Source organism: Tiliqua scincoides, chromosome 6, assembly GCF_035046505.1.
Source record: "Tiliqua scincoides isolate rTilSci1 chromosome 6, rTilSci1.hap2, whole genome shotgun sequence".
Lineage (NCBI taxonomy): Eukaryota > Metazoa > Chordata > Lepidosauria > Squamata > Scincidae > Tiliqua > Tiliqua scincoides.
The window spans coordinates 39,578,566-39,587,119 of record NC_089826.1 but is presented as its reverse complement, the minus strand read 5'-3'; the positions used below and the strand labels follow the sequence as shown (position 1 = coordinate 39,587,119).

At 47.9% G+C, this 8,554-nt stretch overlaps 1 pseudogene; it reads right to left on the bottom strand.

The window, feature by feature from the left end:
- Positions 1 to 6,222: 6,222 nt before the first annotated feature.
- On the bottom strand, positions 6,223 to 6,344 carry LOC136656599 (5S ribosomal RNA; annotated as a pseudogene).
- Between the last annotated feature and the right edge of the window lie 2,210 nt (positions 6,345 to 8,554).

The window sequence follows — 8,554 nt, the reverse complement described above, 5'->3', positions numbered from 1 at the left end:
ACCAGGCAAATCTCTAACAAAAACCCTTGACTTCCGACGGGCGGACTTCCCTCAAATGAGGAGGCTGGTTAGAAGGAGGTTGAAAGGGAGGGTAAAAAGAGTCCAGTCTCTCCAGAGTGCATGGAGGCTGCTTAAAACAACAGTAATAGAGGCCCAGCAGAAGTGTATACCGCAAAGAAAGAAGGGTTCCACTAAATCCAGGAGAGTGCCCGCATGGCTAACCAGCCAAGTTAGAGAGGCTGTGAAGGGCAAGGAAGCTTCCTTCCGTAAATGGAAGTCTTGCCCTAATGAAGAGAATAAAAAGGAACATAAACTGTGGCAAAAGAAATGTAAGAAGGTGATAGGGGAGGCCAAGCGAGACTATGAGGAACGCATGGCCGGCAACATTAAGGGGAATAATAAAAGCTTCTTCAAATATGTTAGAAGCAGGAAACCCGCCAGAGAAGCGGTTGGCCCTCTGGATGGTGAGGGAGGGAAAGGGGAGATAAAAGGAGACTTAGAGATGGCAGAGAAATTAAATGAGTTCTTTGCATCTGTCTTCACGGCAGAAGACCTCGGGCAGATACCGCTGCCCGAACGGCCCCTCCTAACCGAGGAGTTAAGTCAGATAGAGGTTAAAAGAGAAGATGTTTCAGACCTCATTGATAAATTAAAGATCAATAAGTCACCAGGCCCTGATGGCATACACCCAAGGGTTATTAAGGAATTGAAGAATGAAGTTGCAGATCTCTTGACTAAGGTATGCAACTTGTCCCTCAAAACAGCCATGGTACCAGAAGATTGGAGGATAGCAAATGTCACGCCTATTTTTAAAAAGGGAAAGAGGGGGGACCCGGGAAACTATAGGCCGGTCAGCCTAACATCCATACCGGGTAAGATGGTGGAATGCCTCATCAAAGATAGGATCTCAAAACACATAGACGAACAGGCCTTGCTGAGGGAGAGTCAGCATGGCTTCTGTAAGGGTAAGTCTTGCCTCACAAACCTTATAGAATTCTTTGAAAAGGTCAACAGGCATGTGGATGCGGGAGAACCCGTGGACATTATATATCTGGACTTTCAGAAGGCATTTGACACGGTCCCTCACCAAAGGCTACTGAAAAAACTCCACAGTCAGGGAATTAGAGGACAGGTCCTCTCGTGGATTGAGAACTGGTTGGAGGCCAGGAAGCAGCGAGTGGGTGTCAATGGGCAATTTTCACAATGGAGAGAGGTGAAAAGCGGTGTGCCCCAAGGATCTGTCCTGGGACCGGTGCTTTTCAACCTCTTCATAAATGACCTGGAGACAGGGTTGAGCAGTGAAGTGGCTAAGTTTGCAGACGACACCAAACTTTTCCGAGTGGTAAAGACCAGAAGTGATTGTGAGGAGCTCCAGAAGGATCTCTCCAGACTGGCAGAATGGGCAGCAAAATGGCAGATGCGCTTCAATGTCAGTAAGTGTAAAGTCATGCACATTGGGGCAAAAAATCAAAACTTTGGATATAGGCTGATGGGTTCTGAGCTGTCTGTGACAGATCAGGAGAGAGATCTTGGGGTGGTGGTGGACAGGTCGATGAAAGTGTCGACCCAATGTGCGGCGGCAGTGAAGAAGGCCAATTCTATGCTTGGGATCATTAGGAAGGGTATTGAGAACAAAACGGCTAGTATTATAATGCCGTTGTACAAATCGATGGTAAGGCCACACCTGGAGTATTGTGTCCAGTTCTGGTCGCCGCATCTCAAAAAAGACATAGTGGAAATGGAAAAGGTGCAAAAGAGAGCGACTAAGATGATTACGGGGCTGGGGCACCTTCCTTATGAGGAAAGGCTACGGCGTTTGGGCCTCTTCAGCCTAGAAAAGAGACGCTTGAGGGGGGACATGATTGAGACATACAAAATTATGCAGGGGATGGACAGAGTGGATAGGGAGATGCTCTTTACACTCTCACATAATACCAGAACCAGGGGACATCCACTAAAATTGAGTGTTGGGCGGGTTAGGACAGACAAAAGAAAATATTTCTTTACTCAGCGTGTGGTCGGTCTGTGGAACTCCTTGCCACAGGATGTGGTGCTGGCGTCTAGCCTAGACGCCTTTAAAAGGGGATTGGACGAGTTTCTGGAGGAAAAATCCATTATGGGGTACAAGCCATGATGTGTATGCGCAACCTCCTGATTTTAGGAATGGGTTAAGTCAGAATGCCAGATGTAGGGGAGAGCACCAGGACGAGGTCTCTTGTTATCTGGTGTGCTCCCTGGGGCATTTGGTGGGCCGCTGTGAGATACAGGAAGCTGGACTAGATGGGCCTATGGCCTGATCCAGTGGGGCTGTTCTTATGTTCTTATGTTCTTATGGCCCAAGACCTCCCAGCAGCAAACAGCATTCCCCCCCTTACCTAGTGGTCCACCATTTGCCTGTCTGCCGCTACTTCTCTTCCTCTTGCTTTCTGAATTCAGAATGGGGAACAGGTTGGAAACATGGAGGAGTGTTGTGGGTTAGAGGTTCAGAGATGCTCCAGCTCACCAGTCTTCAGACTTTACCTTTTGCTCCACTCTTCCTTTTTAACCCCAGGGAGTGAGGAGAGGAGTGATGGAGATGGGTGGACAGATACAGCCCCCCATCTGTGTTCCCGACAAACTCCTGATATTTATGTCAAAACACAAGTTGCTTTTATTCACACTCACAAACCAATCACCCCCACACTTCCTCGCCTTTTTTTGTAACTAAGTATATTGGGCCATGTGCATTGATGATGCTGTATAGGATAAATGCCATAAGACTTTCCAGGATGAGGTGCTTAAAAACCTATGACTCTTCCCATGCACCTGACTGCCTTGAGTCTTCAAGTAGATGAAGAATCCTTAGAATTGCCTTCCAAGTATGCAAGCCCCTTGAGATCCATCAACTACTGATGTCCTGATTTGTGTCCCTACTACCATAAGAAATTGTATTGGCAACCTTCAGTCTCGAAAGACTATGGTATCGCGCTCTGAAAGGTGGTTCTGGCACAGCGTCTAGTCCCTGGTCTGTCTCCCTGGCTATGGGCCTTCCTTCTTTGCCTCTTAGCCTCAGACTGTTGGCAAAGTGTCTCTTCAAACTGGGAAAGGCCATGCTGCACAGCCTGCCTCCAAGCGGGCCGCTCAGAGGCCAGGGTTTCCCACTTGTTGAGGTCCATCCCTAAGGCCTTCAGATCCCTCTTGCAGATATCCTTGTATCGCAGCTGTGGTCTACCTGTAGGGCGTTTTCCTTGCACGAGTTCTCCATAGAGGAGATCCTTTGGGATCCGGCCATCATCCATTCTCACGACATGACCAAGCCAACGCAGGCATCTCTGTTTCAGCAGTGAATACATGCTAGGGATTCCAGCACGTTCCAGGACTGTGTTGTTTGGAACTCTGTCCTGCCAGGTGATGCCGAGGATGCGTCGGAGGCAGCGCATGTGGAAAGCGCTCAATTTCCTCTCCTGTTGTGAGCGAAGAGTCCATGACTCGCTGCAGTACAGAAGTGTACTCAGGACGCAAGCTCTGTAGACCTGGATCTTGGTATGTTCCGTCAGCTTCTTGTTGGACCAGACTCTCTTTGTGAGTCTGGAAAGCGTGGTAGCTGCTTTACCGATGCGCTTGTTTAGCTCGGTATCGAGAGAATGAGTGTCGGAGATCGTTGAGCCAAGGTACACAAAGTCATGGACAACCTCCAGTTCATGCTCAGAGATTGTAATGCAGGGAGGTGAGTCCACATCCTGAACCATGACCTGTGTTTTCTTCAGGCTGATTGTCAGTCCAAAATCTTGGCAGGCCTTGCTAAAACGATCCATGAGCTGCTGGAGATCTTTGGCAGAGTGGGTAGTGACAGCTGCATCGTCGGCAAAGAGGAAGTCACGCAAACATTTCAGCTGGACTTTGGATTTTGCTCTCAGTCTGGAGAGGTTGAAGAGCTTTCCGTCTGATCTGGTCCGGAGATAGATGCCTTCTGTTGCAGTTCCAAAGGCCTGCTTCAGCAGGACAGCGAAGAAAATCCCAAACAAGGTTGGTGCAAGAACACAGCCCTGCTTCACTCCGCTTCGGATGTCAAAAGGGTCTGATGTGGAGCCATCGAAGACAACAGTGCCCTTCATGTCCTTGTGGAAGAATCTGATGATGCTGAGGAGCCTGGGTGGACATCCAATCTTGGGGAGAATCTTGAAGAGGCCGTCTCTGCTGACCAGGTCGAAAGCCTTTGTGAGATCTATGAAGGCTATAAAGAGTGGCTGTCGTTGTTCCCTGCATTTCTCCTGCAGTTGTCTAAGGGAGAATACCATATCAGTGGTGGACCTGTTGGCTCGGAATCCACACTGCGATTCTGGATAGACGCTCTCTGCAAGTACCTGGAGCCTCTTTAGTACAACTCGGGCAAACAGCTTTCCTACAACGCTAAGGAGAGAGATGCCGCGGTAGTTGTTGCAGTCACCCCTGTCACCTTTGTTCTTGTACAGCGTGATGATGTTTGCATCCCTCATGTCTTGAGGTACTCCACCTTCTCTCCAGCAGAGACAGAGGATTTCATGCAGCTCAGTGACGATGATCTCTTTGCAGCATTTTAGGACTTCAGCAGGGATGCTGTCTTTTCCAGGTGCCTTGCCAAAGGCAAGGGAGTCCAGGGCCACGTGAAGTTCTTCTAGGGTTGGTTCACTGTCAAGCTCTTCCAGCACAGGCAGGCACTCAATGTTGTTCAGTGCTTCTTCGGTGACTACATTTTCTCTGGAATATAGCTCAGAGTAGTGCTGCACCCAGCGTTCCATCTGCTGCGCCCGATCCTGGATGACCTCGCCTGTGGCAGACTTCAGAGGGGCAATTTTCTTCTGTGTTGGACCTAGGGCCTGCTTGATACCATCATACATCCCCTTGATGTTGCCCGTGTCAGCTGCTATCTGTATCTCGAAACAGAGCTGGAGCCAGTAGTCGTTAGCACATCTCCTGGCAGTCTGTTGGACTTTGCTGCGAGCAGTTCAGAGGACCTGCAGGTTGCGCTCACTGGGACAGGCCTTGTATGCTGCTTGAGCTCTCCTCTTTTCCTCAATGACTGGTGTCAACTCCTCAGAGTGGGCTTCAAACCAGTCTGCCGCCTTGTTGGTCTTCTTGCCAAATATGGACAAGGCGGTGTTGTAAACGGTATTCTTGAAATGTTCCCATCTGTTGGATGCGTTTGCGTCGGCCGGGCCTGGAAGAGATTCCTCAAGCGCTTGTGCAAATTCCTCCACTTTTCTCTGATCCCGGGTCTTGCTGGTATCAATGCGAGGTCTTCCTTCCTTTTTCGTGTGATACAGTCGCTTTGTTTGCAGTTTCACTCTGCTGCACACCAGGGAGTGGTCAGTGTCGCAGGCAGCACCATGATAACTGCATGATAACCATAAGAAATATGGCAGTAAATACAAGGGACAGGGACTTTTCTGTAGTGGCCCAAAGAATGGCTCACCCTGCCAAAGGATGTTCACCTGTTCCTATCACCATTTACTGTTTGATGCACAGCAAAGGAATACCTCTTCCTGCAGGCTTTTCTGGTTGTCTTACTGTTATGCCCTACTGAAGTTGTTTTTAGATTAACTGTGCTTTGGACTGTTATGGTTTAGTTTATGAATACCACCTTGCTTGATGTATTGTTTTAATTTATTTTTGCATTGTTGGTTGTCTTGAATAATTTTTTTTAAGTCAAGAGAGGAATACTGAAAATAAGTACAATAAATACCTGTCTCATGAACCAAAATCAACAATAAAAAACCCAAGATGCACTTTTGTACTAAAATGTTTAATAGTTCTTGCATCCTTTCTTAATGAATAAATAAAACCTACAATTTCTGTCCTGGTGGTTGTTATATGACCATTTAAAAAAAAACATGGAATGCACCATAGTTTGGCAAGAGGAATTCTCAAAAGTGTTTTTTTGCCCACTTCTACAGGAACAGTAGGCAGATCAAGACAATACAAATCCATGATTATGATCAAGACTATGGTTTTAAGACTGGGATGCAGATACAGGAAGAGACTGAAGGTGGAAAGGTATATAAAAAGTAGCAAAATGTGTTTGGATGCCCCATTCTTTGCTCTAGTTTTCCTGAGGAATTAGTCTTACATCTGTGACCTATGAAACAGAACGTTTCCTTTAGCACTGTCAAAACATGGCAAAGTTGCTCATTACATTTGGTTTACCCCCATCTGAGATTATTTGGGCATGTTTGGCAACCTTCAGTCTCGAAAGACTATGGTATAAGCCTACAGCACCCAGTATTCCCAGGCGGTCTCCCATCCAAGTACCAACCAGGCCTGACCCTGCTTAGCTTCCAAGATCAGACGAGATTGGGCATGTGCAGGGCATGTATTTGGGCATAGGACACATTTATTTATACAGTAATTCTCTTCAGAGATTTTTCTGGAATAAAGGAGATCACGAAATGGAAGCAGATCAGAGAGAGCATGTTTTCTACTGATCAACAGAGATCAAGTTAGACTCTTAGATACGTATGGTGTGTTCCCCTTGTTTGAGGGGAAGGGCGGTCACTCAGTGGTAGAGGACTAGCTTTGCATGTGACAGGTCCTAGGTTCAATCCCTAGCATAGCCAGGTATGACTGAGAAAAACCGCTGGAGAGTTATCACGAATCAGTGCAGACCAGTGCTTCCTAATGTTTTTGGCACTGTGACTCGCTTCATTGACCTTGTAGGAGTAGCACCCTAGAATGCCTTGCAGCAGCTGAGCAATGCCCCAGAACATGTTGTTGCCAGCCCACAACTTTCTTTTTAGCACTATGAACTTACTTCATCATTCGTGGCACCCAGATAGCACCCAAGAATACCTGTGGTGCAACAGCTGGCAACGGTTGAAACCCACCAAAAATGGGTCACAAGCCATTGATGGGTTGCAACTCAGTTTGGAAACTGCTGCAGCAGACAGTTTCAACCCAGATGGACTCACGAGGCATCTTTGTACAGCATATTCAATTTATGACAGACATACAATACACCCTAGCAGAGAGCCAGTGCTATCTAGCGGTTTGATTATTGATATTTGACATGGGTGACACAGGGTCATATAATAACAAGGTCATGTACAGCAACCTTCTGTTTTTTGCACTATGTGAGCAGCTCCCCATTTCAGTTTGTGTTACCATTTTTGGGGGTGAGGTGAGAGGGACTGTAAGACACATGCAATTAGTAGAGCAGTGTAGGGCCACCCTATAATAAGTTATTCAGTACATCACTGTTCACCTAATGCTGAGGTATTCAATCTGTGCGTTCCGCCTCCCTGGCGAGGCGTGGCTAGCCTTCAGGGGTGTTGCCAGGCATCTGGGGAGAGCGGCTGGGCTGCTCTGCTGACTTGCTGCTTTTCTGCAGCTGTGAATGAGGTGGGTGTGGCAGCGTGAGGCTGGGAGGGCTGTGAAACATGGTGGGGGGAGGTAGGAGAGAAGGCTAGCTGGACAGGCAGGCAAAGGTGCCGCATCTCATCATGGAGCTCTCGCCATGTGCAACCTCGCCCCAAGGACTACATTTCCCAGTGTGCCCCTCGTCCTGGGCATCCTGGGATTGGTCAAGGGTGGAGGAGAGGAGAAGAGGCTTCAGACTGGGAGGGTAGAGTTTGCAGCTCAGTGAAGGAGGGAGCCAGCCTGCTCTTAGTGGGGGGTGTCCAAATGCCCCAGCCTGCATCCCTCCATCTTGCCTAGGGGAAACAGGGGTAGCATCTGCATGCTGGGTGTATGTGTGAGCAGCCCCCATCTGCTTTGGGGTGAGTTGCAATCTTGCTGTATGTGGCTGCAATCCTTTCCACACTTTCCTGGAAGTAAGCCCCATTGACTCAAATGGGGCTTACTTCTGAGTAGACCTACATAGGCGTGGGGTCTATGTCAGCTTAACCCAAGATCTTCACCTTTCTCTTTTTCCTCCCCCTTCAAAAAAGAAAAAAAAGCCACTCTATTTTTAATCAATTTTTGGAGACAAAGCCATCAAAATACCCATTTCTTTTCAGCCATCCCCTTTTTCCTCCTGCCTCCTTTGGGGGACGGGGGGTACTCTGTTGGCTGCTATTGTAAGACAAAAGGCACAACCCTAGCTAGGTCTACTCAGAAGTAAGTCCTATTGTGTTCAATAGGACTCCCCACTCCCAGGAAAGTGCTGTTAGGATTCCAGCCAAACAGTCTCTAGGTCTCAGTTTGCAATTAGCAGATGCACACAAAACAAAGTCTTCGCCTCCCCCAGCAAATTCATCACTTCTTCCCTCTCCCTTTCCAAAACCCTCCTGGTGTGCTGCTAACAAACTCAGGGCACAAGCCTAAACTGGTCTACTCAGAAGTAAGTCCTATTTTGTTCAATGGGTCTTACTCTCAGGTAAGTGTGGTTAGGATTGCAGCCTCAGAGTGCTGGCAGCTGTTTTTTTTGCTTCTAGTGTATAATTATAACACCTTCACCCCCATTTTGGGGGTAACTGAGGTGAAGTGTTGTAATGGGGAGCCATGGCCAATGGCTACAAGGATCAGGGGAGGCGCGAGCCAGAAACATTTGAGAACCACTGGCCTAATGGTACACTATACTGCAACTAAGGTGGGGATGGTA